At 38.7% G+C, this 16215-nt stretch overlaps 1 long non-coding RNA gene across 1 annotated transcript in view; it reads right to left on the bottom strand.

The window, feature by feature from the left end:
• Positions 1-2593: 2593 nt before the first annotated feature.
• The window catches only part of LOC309585888, an 80070-nt gene continuing 66448 nt past the window's right edge, over positions 2594-16215 (bottom strand). Inside the window, exon 4 of the long non-coding RNA XR_014227334.1 lies at positions 2594-2628. This is a non-coding gene — a long non-coding RNA (uncharacterized lncRNA). The remainder of the gene's footprint in view (positions 2629-16215) is intronic.

Consider the following 16215-nt stretch of genomic DNA (forward strand, 5'->3'; position numbering starts at 1 on the left):
TACTGGATTGAAAAAAAACAGAGGCTAATTTAATGGTGGTATTATCAATCAAATGATTAGCTGCCATCTCTTGCTTTACCTTGAGCACCAGAGTCCTAGAAACTAAAATTGTAATAATAATAAATAGAAAGCCCAAGAACAATCTGAGTGCTAAGGAAATGTGGCAAACTTTGAACAGAGCCAGAAGGAAAGGAAGATAAAAAGTGTGAATTAATCTTAGCCAGAGAGAAACTTAGAAACTCTAAAAATACTGCCTGCTGTCTTTTCCCATATACCTTCAGCAGTAGGCAGCTACCAATGAGTCAGTCTGTGTCTGTGAATACGTGTAAAGATAGCTGATATCCCAAGGCATCAGAAATAGCTGCCACCAAACACAGAAGTAGTCCAGAGGATCCAGTAGAGACCCTGGCAATAACAGATAACAGTGATGGAAAGGGGAAAGGCTGCAATTCACCTGTATTTTCACACATTCCCAACCATTTTTCTCAAGAATATGACTGTCATCCCCCAACTATTAAACCTTCAGGCTATGCAGCTGTATACACCGAAAACTGACTACAGCAGCTGCAATTCATCTTAACTCTTCAGCAAGTACTTCTAGACTAAGAGGTAGCTTTTAACAGGCTGATACTGAAATCCGTGTGGCATTTAAAAGTGCTTAAATATTAATGGGTGTGTGGGGCTGAAATATTACCAGGTGGGCTTCCCAAGGGGCCTCCTACAAAACCAAGCTCAACAACTGGCAACCAGCTTCTCACTTATAGTCGTCTTCTTCTGAGGAATGTATCTGAGTGAAATTAAACTCTCAGGACATGCCACCTGTAATGCTTACAGAACCAAGAAAGCATTAGTAAAGCATTAGCAGAAAATGAACACATCATCTCATTTGCCTCAACTGGTCTCCATCTGCAGCTGAGCAATGGGAGCATACTGTACCCACCTTCTCATCCAGATCCACCTCACACACTGGAAGGGGCCCTGTGCAAAAGCCTAGGCACCTGGAGCTTTGGTGGATTGCAGAGTTTCAGTAGGATATCTGTCCATGACGGCGTTCCTGTCAAACAAGAGGAGAAGACAAAAGGCTAGGAGTTTTTGCAGCACTTTGAGCCAAAGGAGAGACACTAATTAGGGGTTGACTCCAACCTAATGCGAGGCTGAGCCCATTGGAGGCAGGCCTCTGTCAAAAGGGTGGAGGTTTTCTTCAGTTCTGAGTTTTGCCCACAGTTTATGCTGCAGCCTGGCCATCTGCGAAGCATCAGATTATAGTTGTCTGTGAGTCTCCTCATCTGACAGGAAGGTGTGAAAGAGGATTTTGAAAAAAATATGCAGTGGAATTTCTGTTATTTAGGACTTTTTCCTATCAAATGTCAAGGGGTTTTATATGTATTTAGTGAATTGATTTTTTTTCCTGCCTTCCTATCCCTTCACTTTTTAATCTGCTCAATGGAAATGCTGAGAGGGAGCCGATGGCCTGTGGGGAAAGTGGGTAAAATCAGAAACACATTCAACATGAGAGTCTGTGAGAAATCTTAAGAATTATTTTTTTCCCTGGGAGAAAATATTTCTTTAAAGTCATCTCTAGTTTTACATGGAAAGGGGACTTGGTTATGTCAGGTTGGCCCAGAAATTTTACTTTCATCGAAGCTTATATTGAGCTAAGCTGTTTAATGTTTCTCTTCTCCCTGATCTTTTCCCTAAAGGGGGACCAGATTGCTACTGCATTTTAACTCTGCCAAGTAGATTTTCATACAATTTTCGCCAAATTTCTTCCTCCTTTCTACAAGTTCAGTTACTGCCATGCCACAGGCTTTCTTTATAAGAAAAAACGTAAAATCTCACAAAAGACGTTTTTGTGCCAGCTTCACTGTCAGACTGAGTCTGTTATGACCAAGACCTCAAAACTTTGAATAGAGGATAAAAATTAACATATTTAGCTTCTGTTAAATAATACAATAAAATAACAAATACGCACACCATTTTAAATTATCTCCATATCATATAAGAATGAAAAAGGGTTGCATCCCCAAGTTAGCTGTTAAATGCTTATGGATGTACTGTTCTTTGGAAATATGATAAGCAAAAGAAATCATGCTTTCAAAGTGCAAAATAACCATTGGCTAACATTATCAGCAGTGTGTCACAGAACAGTTTGGCAGGAATTCATACAAGTTTCCTTATTACCAATGTTTGGTTTTCTCCTAAAAGATAACCAATTTTCCATGAAGCACAACATATCAAAAACTCTACTACAACCCAGAAGGTGTTGGTGGCTGCTTGTGTACTATGGGGGATGGCATATGGGCTGTGAACTTTGCAGCGTTCATGTCTCCATGAATACTGTCAAGCTACGCATCAAGCCTCTCTTCAACCTCAGCCTCCCCTTCATTGCACAACAGTAGAACCCTTTTTATCCTTTTTATTTTATGGGCAAGTTCCTAAATCCCTATTGCTCCCCGCTGGATTGCAGCTCCACTGGCTGTGACCTGGAGAAAATGATGCTATTCAGGCAGAAGGTGGTAGGATTTGACCCTCAGAATCCTTAAGGTCAGGAAATATTCAGGAAAAGCCTCTTCTTCTGAGGTTCTCACCTTGATGTTCCTCACCAGGTTTGTCCTGCTGCCTCTCACTCTTAACATGAAAAGGAAGGAAAGAGTTGTTAATGTGATGGTTTGGGTGAAAGCACTTTGAAAAATTGAACAGGAAAAGAAAAATACAGGAGAAAAAGAGACTTTACATTGAAGATTGTATAAAGGTAACTGGTGGTACGACTTAAAGACTCTGCATAGCTGAGGTATCATTTAGGAAATTACATTTTTACTCCACAGACAAGAAATGTCAGCCTTTGGTCTTATCTAAATACTTTATTTTGGGGTATTTGTGATTTTTCATCATCCTCCTGAATTTCTCTGAGGAAAAGAAAGTGATGTAGCAACTGACAATCAGCATAAACAACCTCTAGACTTTAGTGAATTTTCCTGCATAAACAGCAGGACGTCTCTCATAGAAAGAGGTCTTCTTTTCCTGAATGTCTAAAGGCAAAGATGCATGTAGGATTTATTTGTAGTACAGTAACACAAAGAGGCTCCAGCTGAGATAACATTGCTTTTTTCCAGGTGCTCTTTTCACTGAAAAATAGAAGTCCTTGTGTCTGAAAGTTTACAGTCTATCTACAGGAGACAAAGTAGATATTATTGCCTCTTTTCTTGCACAGATGGCATTAAGATGCTAAGAAATAAAATAATTACTCCAGAGTACACCAGAGGAGTCCAGAATCTAAATTTCCCATTCTTATTGCTTGGGTAGAATGACCTAAATTTTCCCTGCCTCCTGCTCTGGTCTCTTGGGTTTGATCTGACGTGGTGACAAACGTGGCCCTGTAGAGGGTGCATAGAACAGGCACGGAGCCAGGAGCAAACCACTATCCCCTCACGGATGCTCCAGTCACCACACAACCCTCCCACTGCAATGTCTCCTACTCAGGGGAAGCAAGGGCTGTTTGCTGTAGAAAACAGTGCAAGAGGCCCCTTGAAATGACCCATGTCTGCAAACAGGAAGTCTTCTTCCTTGCTCCCAAATCAGAGATTTCCTTCTACTCCAAAACATAAAGTTTTAGGCCTTGTGGGATCATCTTATTACCAGTATTAGCTTTACTTTGGATGATCTCATCATTCATGTAAAATTCAGTTCCTACATGAGAAATATATACAAATGGAGGGATCAAAGAAACTCATAGGGATTAACACTCTCTGATCTCCTTTGGGAAACTGAAAAGTATTTTATTCATGTCCTGTTTTTCAGACCAATAACTTTCTGTATTTATTGAGTCTTCTGAGAATTTTCTCCCAGCTTTGAGAAATTTAGCCAAACTGCTTTCCTATTCCCTATGGATATCCTGGCTTTTATTTCAGTCACCTGTACAATACATTTTTGTTAAACTAGTATTGATTGCCACCAAAGTCCTCAACATTTATTAAAGCACTATTAAAATTTTATCTTGTAGAGAGTTTATTTATCGGAAAGAGATGGTACACTTGAGTCCCTTCATGCCCTCAGTAGACAGCAAAGTTGAGTTACCACTGTCTCTACCCAGCAGAGCTGAAAGGCATCAGCAAGATTAAACATTTCCACCAAAGGTCACATCCATGCACACAAAAATGGCCTTACCAACACCTTGCCTCTTTTACCCTCTTCTAAATACATGTATTATCGTTTCTAATATCCAGCTTTATGATTAACACATCGTGATGATTTTCTTGAAGAAATACACAGTTGGACTAGCAAATTCATGCAAATGTTCTGCCAAAATTCTGGGAAGTAATTTATCCCTTGTTGACTACAGGAACCTCTTGCAGTTTTGCTGCTGCCTTTAGCATCCATTGCCAGATGTATTCCTGCTATCAGTCTTGTCTTTATCTCCCTATGCAGCCTCATTTCATCTACTGAAAAGAAGTTGCAGTATTTATTTGAGTTTTGAGTAATACCTGCCTATTTTGAATCTGTGTCCACTTCACCTTCTCTTTCACTATTTTCTTTAAAAATATGCAGCTGAAGAACTTCATGCCTTTTTTTGAGTGTCCTTTCTGAGTTATGAGTCAGCTTGACTTAGCAATTCTCACCTCAGCACTACGATTTTTCACTTATAACACACAGCTCTCTTCACCCACCACCAAATTTTTCTGTTTCTTAGATGCTCTCTGTCTGACTGCCTAGGCTCAATATCCTTATGGTAGTTATTTATCTGTTTACATCCAGTGCTTCTTGTCAAAAATCTTTCTATGTCACTTCTGGTACAAACTTAATGACACAAACAGCTTTGTGAGCCTCCTCTGCACTGACGCCCTATATTCTCCAGTCCAGTCTCATGAAAATTATCTGTCACATTTAATCAAACTTAAGTTTTTCAACATACTAGTCTTAGCTGTCCTATTTGTGTCACAGATGGGATTAGTTCATGTTCACTTGGTCCACGGTTATTTTCTATAATGTCATTTCTTTTACATCTTCACTCACTGCTTACTTAAATCAAGTCTAATGAGATATTGCCTCTTCTTGCTTCAGTGATTATTTAGTGAATAGCTGCTGGTTGTTACACCTTTGAGCATCTGAGCACAATTAGTAGTATTTTTTTCTCCCGTCTATTAACTTACATGTTAAGGCCATCCAAAATTACATTTTCCATGCTCAGATAAGTCTTTGGGGTCTACAAAGAGCTGACAGTACCTTCCTAGTAGAACTTTTCTTGCAAGGCATCTGAGAATTTACAGTGATCCAAAAAGTTTCTTTTTTAGCCATACTTATTTCATTTTTCCTAGAAACACACAGTGAGGTATCCGTACGATATCAGACAAGTGTCCTGTTGCAAAGTGGTTGACTAGGGATTTTGTTTAAAAATTATTTGGTAGTTTGTGGATTTTTTTTTTCCTTTGCTGAGAGGTGTACAATGACATATTTGATTTTCTCCTTAGCCAGATTAAAACCAGATAAAAAGATTTCTGCTCATGCCTTCAAAAATATGCATTTGGGTGGAAGCCAAGAAAAGAAAGCAGGATCTGCACAGATGAATCAGTCTTAATAATTTATTAGTCTAAGAAAAGAGGGTTTATAGCTGAAACCTTTTCGTATTTTTAACATTTGGTTCTAAGGCTCCGTATAAGATAACTATAAACTATACATAAGGTTGCCAAATTAATTATTGTAGAAGAATGTAAATTCAATTTATACCAGTGATAATCCAATAGAAGTTCACACTTTGGAAAATAAAAATTTTTCAAATAGAATTGAAACATTTTATTTTTCAGATACTATTTTACAGTAAGACTTGCTATGTAAATTTTGTGTTCCAATACAAGTTTTTTTCCAGGGGAAAGCCATAGAACATTTACATTTGCATTTATGTTAAAAATGTGGCTGTCACTGATCAGGGAATGAATGCATAAATCTTTATTTTAATTACCAAAGTAAAACAGAGGAACCCTTATTTCAATTGTAGGTGTGCTACTTGGAAAGCTGCAGCTGACTGATATCTCACTACTATCCTCAACTGGAAACTGACCATTTTCACAAAATAACACACAATTCCTTGAACTCACAAGCAATGCAAGTGTATAATCTAGGTCTCAGTATAATAGCTGTGCTGTTTATTTTAACCTCCAGAGAGCTCTATTCAATCCCATCTCTTGGGTGCCTTTCTTAAACCCCCAAAAAGAAAATAAAATCTGACTTTTTGTGTTCCAAAGGCACTTACATTACATTGTGTGTCTTTATAATTAACTTTTTTTATAACAATGGGGTTTTTTCCCAAAGGCCTGATTTCTCTCACTGTTTAAGAGAGTGGCACCCAGCTGGGCAGTTGCACTGAATGGTCACAGGGTCTTTCAGCTCTCCCATTAAGACCTGCCTATTTGAGTGTTTTATAATGTGGCCATTTTTATTCACATCAGGCTAAATCTTGGCAAGTGTGTTCCCAGCTTAGGATTAAATTGTTTGTACAGAACTGAATTGATCTGGTTGTTGCTCAGTGAGAACGATGCCAAAAACCACAGTTCCTGAGGTCAATTTCCACCTTGCAGGCAAGCCGGAGGCTAGCTAGGCATTAAGTAGACCTTGGTCTGGGACACCTATGCCCTCGATCCCTCCCATTTCTGTCCTGTCCTCCCAGACAGTTGTGTCTTTTCTCTTTCTGCAGGAGCCTAACTGAAACCCATTTCTTTCCTTATCAGACTATTTGGAGAACATCCATGTTATTCTAAACCAAAATACCACCATGTTGCTGGGAGCAAGATGGACTCCAAGGACTATCTACAAGGTTCATCTTGATGTTAGCTTCAAAACTAGATTCACAAGCAGTGCAGATGAAGGTGTGGAACAATCAGGCATGGATGGTCCTGGACAGGTCACAGAGCTCACCCCCAGGAAAGCTTGCCTCTGCCACCAGGCCACTATTTGGGCATCAGACAAGGGAGCAGCCCAGGCTCAAAAAGCCCCCAAAAGTCTCCTGTAACAGCCTGCTAACCGTCAGTCCTCAGTACCACTTTTCTGCCCTCAGGTAGCCTAGACTGTATTTTTAAGATTAATGCATTTTCATTTCAGCAGTTCTTTTAAATTATTATTTGATGCCTCTCTGTCTTCTCTTCAAAACATACTGATTGCATTCTAAATACATAGTATTTTATTACAAAGAAAAGAAATAAAGTAATAGCCTACTGTTGCAGTACTTCTTCCCACTGTTGTTTTTACCATTATAAACACCATATTCTGGTCTTAAGGCGGTTCATTGCTGCATTTTTCCTTTTTACTTATGAGGCCCACTTTCATTTCAACTGAAACAGAGATTATTTTCTGAGTACTAAGTAAAATCTAAGGTGTTACTTAATCCTACTAGCAGAGTCATCTTTTTATTATCTGTAGTTCATCATGGAAATTTCAGATGCTCTCTTGTGTCCTGTTAGACATGCCTACAAATGGAATCAATCCCAGTAGTGCATATCTAACACCAAATTGTGTTGATCAGCTAAGCTGGTATGTTGCTCTGTATTTGATTAAGTTGTCCTTTTGCTAACTTAATTGTAAGTAATTTGTCAGTTTTAGTTTCCCAGTTCAACAGACAGTTTCCCTGTTAACAGACAGATAAAGTTTGCATATTCCCTATGTGTATCCCGCTGTGAAGCTAAAAGTGTGCTGTCAATTGCCATGTAAAATCAATTATTTTTAAATGCAATGTCTTACAATTACTTCCTCTACTTCAATGCTTTTAACCTTCATCCTTTGGAAATCCTTCTACTACTGGCACTGTATCTTCAACAAAGTAAATTCAATCCTGTATCATTTTATGGCACTTCTGCCTGCACAAATATTGGGGTTTTATATGAAGATGTGGCATAAGAAAAAAATGTAGTATTTTTCTTATAATTTTCCTGTTTGATGCAAACTATAAAAAGCACTTTTAATCAGTGGTGCTGCTTCCTGAGAAACTAACTCTTCCCATGTTTGCTCACTCCAGGTAAGTACCAAATAGAGGTAAGCTTGGTAGAATTTAGTTTCAAATGCTATAGTCTGTAGCTATCCACAACATCCCAAAGAGTTCAATAACCACATTGAACTAGGTCATCTTGTTCATAGACATGACACTCTAAAATTAACCTAAAATTAAAAGTCTGCACACAGTTTTTTCTTAAATTTAGTTTTGACCAAAGCATTTAAGCTTTTGTAGTTCATTGTGGAAAGGGTTCCACAGAAGGGTAGACCACAACATCAGAAGGTGTCTTCTAGAAACTTCCTCCACTTTATTTACCCTATCCCAGTCAATAACTATTTCAGGGCTGCCCTCAGACATGGCCCTCCTTTCACCTGACCTATTTGCATGCTAGGCACAAAAAAACTGAGATATGCTAGGATGCAGACACACACCCAGCATCTGCTGCCAAGGCAACAGGAACAGGATACTTCAGATAAAGAAGGGATGACGTTTTGGTCCTGCCAACACCCATTGTTTCCTTCAGGAGAGGCCAACTTTGCCAGTAGATCTGGAAGTCATCTAGGATAAACACTTTGCACTTGGCTTACCTTGAGTTTGTCTGACTGAGGCAAGTACAAAGCGCAGCTTTCAATAATGCTATTTAGAAGCTGGAATCTGGGCGCTTCCTTCCTCATGTATATATAGCATGAGCTTGCATGCCTTCTTCTTACATCACTGCCTGAGAAGACATCATCTGATTCTTGCAGTATGTGTCTTCAGCATAACACTGGCTCACTTCTTTGGCCATTTGTGGTATTACTTCATTTCAGCTCTTTGATCAGGTTTGTGCAAATTAGAAAAGGACAGTTTTGGATAAACACATGAAAAAAAAATGGGCAAGTTCAGTTAAATTATTTTCTTATCCCTCTTTTAAATTTCACAGAATGAAATGGGCTGAAATTTTTTATTTCACAGCAAGCAACTCTGTTGTGTGATGTTGGGCATGGAAAACTCTTGCCTTTACCTTCCTGGAGGACTGCACACAGAGTAGTAGCTGGGAATGTTCTCGGGAACACCAGAGCACAGGAAAGAATCTTTTAATTGTCTTTTGGAAGCCATTTTATGAACACAGGAAGGGAGTGCCGTGTCCATTTGGAGAGAAATGTATGCGCTTGGAGCACAACATTCTCTATGAGAAGTCATTGGAGTCTGGCATTGAGGAAAGCCTTATGCAGCCAGCTCACATGGTGTCAGATACTGGTGTTTTTCAGCCTCTCAGATGTCATCACAGTTCATCAGAAAACAAGTAGAAAATCCTCTCTGTGTACTTCCCTAAATGTACATTATGTATTGTTGAGGCATGTCTGCTGAAAGACCTCAAAGCCCTTTGAGCTGAAGCGGCTGCAGAGTGCAAGGGGAGAAGTTGCACACAGGCCCCACTACCCGAGACAGAAGAGCTGCCTTAAGTTGTGTCACGGGAGGTGTAGATTGGATATTATGAACATTTCTTCATGGAAAGGGTTGTGAAACACTGGAGCAGGCTGCCCAGGGAAGTGGTTGACTCACCATCCCTGGAGGCATTTAAAAGACATGTAAATGTGGCCCTTAGGGATATAGTTTAGTGGTGGACTTGGCAGTACTGGGTTCATGGTTAGACTTGACGATCTTAAAGGCTTTTTCCAACCTAAATGACTCTATGATCCTAAGATGCTCTCCTCATAGCCTTCTGCCATCTCCAGTGTACCTAAAGAAGATAAACATTTTTATGTTATGACCTTAGAAACTACAATGGTTGAATGTGCACATGGTGTATTAGGGGTCAGGCTACATACTGTCACCACAGGTGATCAAATCTCTAATGATGAACCAGATTTAAATTGTCTCACACTCCTTAAAAGCAGTGATATAAACCATTATAACATTCACCATAAATATTACTAGCATATTCAGAGATATCAGGCAAAAATGCTACTTATTATGATTATGATGATGATGATTATTATTAGGCAAACTTCTAGTTTGAGTCACAAAATTAGATTTTTTTTTCCTTGATTTTTATTTAACTGAGTAAATAAATGTAGTTGATGCACCATGGAGGAAACATTTGATTATCTGTTTTAGTAAACCACAATGGAACATATGAAAAATTTTAGTGGTTTTGGAAAGACTAAGACAATGCTATAGGAAATATTTCTGAAAGCAAATTAAGTTTGAAAAGTTGTTTCCAAAATGTCAGTTACACTTAGTTGAAACAAAAAGTTTTTAGTGATCCTCTGTCCTGAAGAGTGTATATTAAAAAAAAAAAGAATATACAAATATATATTTTTACCTAACTGTAGTCACTGTGAGGTGCTTTTAGAAAGTTTGGGGTTTTTTATTGAAACTATAGTTCTTGGCAATATTTAAGAGACTGAAATAGGAATTTCTGGTACTACATGCTTATCCTGTTACATTTTAAATGTACAGAACTATCCAAACAATCTGCCTAACTGTATTAAATTTGGGAAGTTAATTGGCTTTACTGGAAATATAATTATGTATCTGCATATTCAGGTATTTTATGTCCACTGACAGTTATTTTTCAGCCATGGTGTTTTCATTTTACCTAAGCGCTTATTTGGAAGTTTCATTTAGAATAGCAGATAATAAAGGTTAGTGTTAACATTCTTGGCTTCAATGCAAAGGAAATCCTCCTGAAATATATCTCACTGTACCTTGTATCTTCAGGATTTATGTATTCCCATGTCCAAGTTTCTATCATCTAAACAGCAAGTGGCTATTCCACTCCGCCCTTTCAAAAGCTTTCCAAAAGCTCTCAGCAAGTGAGAGGGTTTTTCCAATATCTTTCCTTTCTTCTTGTATCCAACAAAAGCATTTTAATATTACAGCAGACAAAGCTTCTCTTGTGAACTGCCCTCACTTCCGCAAAACATTAAGAACATGATTAACTTTCAATGCATTTTTTAAATTTAAGCTCAAAATATATCCCCATACGACAGACATAGCTGATATATCATATATGTGAAAGTAAATGCATGCCAAAGTGCTTTACCAAATATGAATGGCTGTCCTGTAGGCTGAAAGATAAGTATGTGCTTAACTACTTGGACATTCTTAATACCAGTAGAGTTTTGTTCCCTGTATTTTTTTTATTTCTAAACAAATCTCACTAACAAACCATAAAAAGGTTTTAAAAAGGAGAGTTCTGGTGGCTTTATGAAGGGTTTCCGTTCATTGAATGCTTAGGATCATGTTTTTACAATTGCACATTAGTGCTTATTTTGGGGGATTTTATACTACTTAAATGAATTGCTTTTATGACGTACAGTACTTTATGTTGTACTATCTTTGATTTAACTGAGCTAAATTACAACCTTTCCTTTTTATTGATTTTTTTATATATAAAGTGTAATTTAGTTTTCTCGTTTTTGCTCTTTCATTCACTTAAACTATTACCATAGTGCTTTTACTTGTGTATGTGTCAGATTTACCCTTAAAATGAGGCAAATAAAAAGCCCCCAGAACGTCATGGGGTTTTAGTTAATTAAAGATAATAGTTCCACAAGGAGTAGATGCCAAAAGTTACACTCTTTCTACAAGACCAGGTAACAATTGAGTATGTCAGAGATTATGTGCCCAAGCTCTATAATTATCATCTCCCCTTTCTTTTACAAGTTTCTGATCAGAAGACTGTGTGCTCCAGGAAAAAAATTTCAGTGTAATTTTTTTTATGTTGTTGATCTATAAAAACAAAGATCTCATAATACTAGCAATCGTATAAAGTTTACACAGGTGTGTTTTCAGAAAGAATAGATCATATCCAAATATCAAAATTTACTCAAACTCTCTTCCCAGTTAACTGTGAACTTTGCTTGTCACAAGAAATGCAGTCAGTCTCATACCACCTAAAATATTTTCTTAGATTCAGAAGAATTTCCCACAAATCAGATTTATTTTCAGCACAGTACATTGAGTCATACAATAGAGATTATTTTGTATGAAGAATTTTTACCTATTGCTACAATAATCAGAATTATTGATACATTTTCACTATCATCTGCATTCCTTCAGGTCAAAGCTTGCTTCTGGTGCCGCCAAACCAAAAAGAATAAAGAGGCACAGCTGAAAAATCTGTTACAAAGCTACAGTTTTATACTTGGATTTCTTGAACCTTTTTTATCTATATAAGGGGAATCCCCCTGCCTCAGTTCTATGCATACATTGCCTTTCAGAAGCATCTGATTCGTTTTTCGGCTTCAAGGCTCACCCTCAGTATTCCACCAATTGCATTGTTCAGTCCATGCCTTGAAGTAAGACATACACAACAGTTGCTGGCCCCCTTTTACACTGTGGAACATTTTTACTGTTGGCAGCTGAACCATCCCCAGTATCTATCTCCCACATCCTCACTGAAATACCTTCCTTTCTGTCTGTACGACAGTCTTTATGAGAAGCTTGTTCCTGAGTGCTGGTTTCACTATTCTAAATAGGAGGAACCTTCTGACCTTTTCCAGAAGCTCACAGGCACCAGGAGAGCCATAAGTCACCCAAATCTGGCAGTAAACCTGCCTGCATGTCTACTCTTTCTGCTCTTTCTCCTGTGCCTTCATATTTCATTCTGTCTCTTGGTGGTCATGGATGTATATATTTACCTAATAGCAAAGTCTCTCGTGTGCTCTTGATAAAGAGCCTGGGGTCCCACCCGGAAGGTTTCATTGGCACAGGCACAGAGATGTTAAACAACCACAGACAAGCTGTAGGTAAAGGCTTCCGGAGCTCACGGGGTTGTGTGATCCCAGATGTGATTATCTTTAACATGGCGGTGAGCCATACAAAACAGACTCTGCTTTAATCTGGCCTACAGCTTGCAAAAACCTGGTGATAAGCAAGCAGGCATGAAGTCCTGCTCCTGACAGCTTTGGTCCTGCCCACAGGTATCACCCAGAGAGCGCAGACAGGGAATGACAGAGTCAAAAGAAGGTGACGGATCCCTGTTAAGAGCTAGTTGAAATGTTTTCATTTCCAGTTGTGATTGATGAGGCTAAGGAAAGGGTCAGCACACGGATCACTGTTTTCCTTCATTCTCTGAAGAGGCACAAGATAAATTGCAACCAGACTGTGGGTTTTTTTCTGTACTTTACAGCAGTAATTAGTGATTCCAGTAAACAATATATTTAATAACATTATTTGGAGTAATAGGGTGCACCTGTGTTAATTCACAGGTTTTGCAAAAGCAGGGCCAAGGACTACCCACTGGAAAAATGGGAATGAGATCCAGCCACGTCTCTCCTGGACAAGCTCTCTTCTCATCATTCTCACCTGGCAGCAGCAGAGCTCTACATGTAGCTGAGCATTTTCAAGGGGTTTGCAAATATTTTATTTCTGAGTAAAATCTGCTTTTCATAGTTATTTGATTCATTCTCAGTTTTGCCTGTTGTATTGGTCATAAAGAAACCACCTAACATTTTTTAAAATGCATTCAGATACATCCCTGAGTAAATAACACTGTCAAAAGTCTTGCTGGCTCACCCATGGTCCATTGCTTCTATTACAATGAAATCAATGAAAGAGGCACAGCAGTGTCTTGAGAGACCCTTTAAAACCTGCACAATAAAGTGAAAGGCTTGGATAAGGATGTGACATTAAAGATTGTGGATTTAAAGCCACATATGTGGCAGATGTGTTTGATTGTACAGAGAATACACAGCAGCTTCCTATTCCAGTGACCAGAGTCCTGGCATATTAACATGGAACAAGTTAAATAAATGTCAGAGCTTCTAATCCTCTAATACAACCATAGTAAATGATTGTTATTTACTGCAATAATGTGACAGTGATAAAATAAAACAGGACATAAACTCAGGTAGGTAGGCACTAAGACGGACTGCAAATTTTCTCTTTCTCAAGTACAGTACAGGTATTTTTAAGTGGATATACAAAAATAGTCATCAAATATCTAAATTTAGGCTCAGGAGTTTATCACACACACACACTAGCTCCATGCACCTCGCTGAGAAAGGTCAATGCAGCATGACCCAGACTGTGCAAAGGGTTCTCCAACTGGGAGTCAACTGTTGGGATCAATGGAATGGCCACAAGAGTCAAGCTCGGGGATTACAACTGAAATCTGTAAGTATTACGAAAAATATTTCATTTTTCAACAAAGTAAGGGAAAGATTTATAAAGGAAATCTATATCTTTAGTTCCCTAGGCAAGCCATCTTTTTCACTGAATAGCTCAAGCAGTTTTCCCTCTGCTTGAATAACCTGCAATTATTTGCTTAATCAGCTGTTCTGTTCATTGAATCTGGACACCTGATTAGGAAAAGGAACTTCCATCTTATGAATTAGATCATAAGCCAGGTTAAAAGAAACTACTGAATTTCAGATGGGCTGCATGGAAATTTATGAATTTCTGCAACCTGAGAAGCTTGTTTAAAATCATTTGGCAAACAAATATAAAAAATTAACAGTAATTTATGAATTTCTGCAACCTGAGAAGCTTGTTTAAAATCATTTGGCGAACAAATATAAAAAATTAACAGTTTTGGGAAAAGTCACCAACACTACATGAGAGTCCAAGAACAGGAGAAGGAACTGACCATTATTTTGTCCAAATATAGAGGTCTTCAGCTCTGTATTTTGGTGATTACTGAGCTTTGAATGGAAGTATAAGTTTCACATGGGATCTTCTAAAAGAAACTCCCACTGAGCACACAGTGTGCCCCAAAGCCTGGCAACAGTCCATTGCCTTCCTATCTTTTCAAAACAACTTTTTTTGGCCAATACTGGTTTTAAAAAGAAACCATGTAACTCTCTCAAACGTATCAATAGATCCCATGTCCAACTTGGTTTGTAATCCTTCAAGTAGATCTGTCTTTAACTCCTACCCTCCAGAAAGATAGACGGTTGCAGTGGACTATGTAGGTAAGATTTAAGTTGGATTTAATTAAAGAAAACTCTTAAATAATCAAGATCCTTTCCCTTCCAATGTAAACATGAACTATGTCCTCTCATACAATAGTGCTCGCAGCAGGGACTTCCTGTGGATGTTGTGTTAGCATTTTCACACGTCGTGGGCCTGCCTGTGAGAGTACAGGCTGCTGCAGCATTTCAGGATGTCTCTGCTATAGGCAAAGTGCCCTGTGGCAGTCACTGCCAAGCACAGCACATTATCGAGACTCCCAAGGGAGCAGAGCAGGTGTGCCCTGTTGGTCTGTCACCATGAGTAAGCAGGTTCACAGCTTTCTAAGGCCAGAAGGGAGTGTTATGATCACACCCTAGCTCCACATTTCTCCTTTTGCATGCGAAGGAACATTTAAGCAAGACTGCAACAGGACAGCGCTAGAGGAAACAGATACCCTCATTTTTCAGTATTGAACAGAAATGTCAGGTTAGGACCTTGTTTTTCTGACAAAACAAGAGACAATTATCGGCACTTATGTCTCAGTCTATAATTTCCACATGGGTTTTACCCATTTTTCTATGGTGAGGGAAAAAGATCTCTGTTTATAACTAAACTACTCCTCGCTTTCAGGAACAGACTTCCTGAAATTTATGAGGATCACTAAGAAAAGCACTCACTTCTTCATTCCCATTGAATGGTCAAAAGATAATCACAGGAAAACAGTCTTTCAATAATTTGGAGCATTAACTTACTGCAAGAATTAACTTAAAATGCAAAGTCCTAGCAACCAGAGCTACGTAAAGGCTACTGGATGGTCTCTAGACCCTCCAGGCACCTTCACATGTAAGATTATACTAATTTTTAAGACAGGCATCATTTATGGGAAGACACAACCATAATATGAACTGGGCAAAAACAACCATGGCACATGTCCAGGGATGTGCACTGCCAAAGGGCTGGTGGGTGAACTGCAACCCTTTTGACTCCCTTTTCCTCCTCATCCTGTCCATAAACCCTTGTGTCCTCAGCTCTGACAGATGCTATGAAAAAGCTTCACTTCAGGTAGAGAAGAAGTCATAGCTGGAGAGCATCTCTCCTTCCCTCTCTTTTTGGAGCAAAGTGGGATAACAGAAAAGAGCATCAACTTCCAATGAATACATCCTCATAGGAGGCTCTATAACAGATCTATCTATCTCCCAACCAATGTGGTCTTTGAGAGGACATTTTTCTATACCCTCAGAAACACTGTAGGTACATATATGTGTGTATATACACTCACACAGCTGCACTACTAGATCACATTTAGAGCATAATATACAGTCCCACACTGGCAGGGGAATTTTCAGTCCATCAAC

This window comes from Coloeus monedula (assembly GCF_965178545.1).
Source record: "Coloeus monedula genome assembly, chromosome: 2".
Lineage (NCBI taxonomy): Eukaryota > Metazoa > Chordata > Aves > Passeriformes > Corvidae > Coloeus > Coloeus monedula.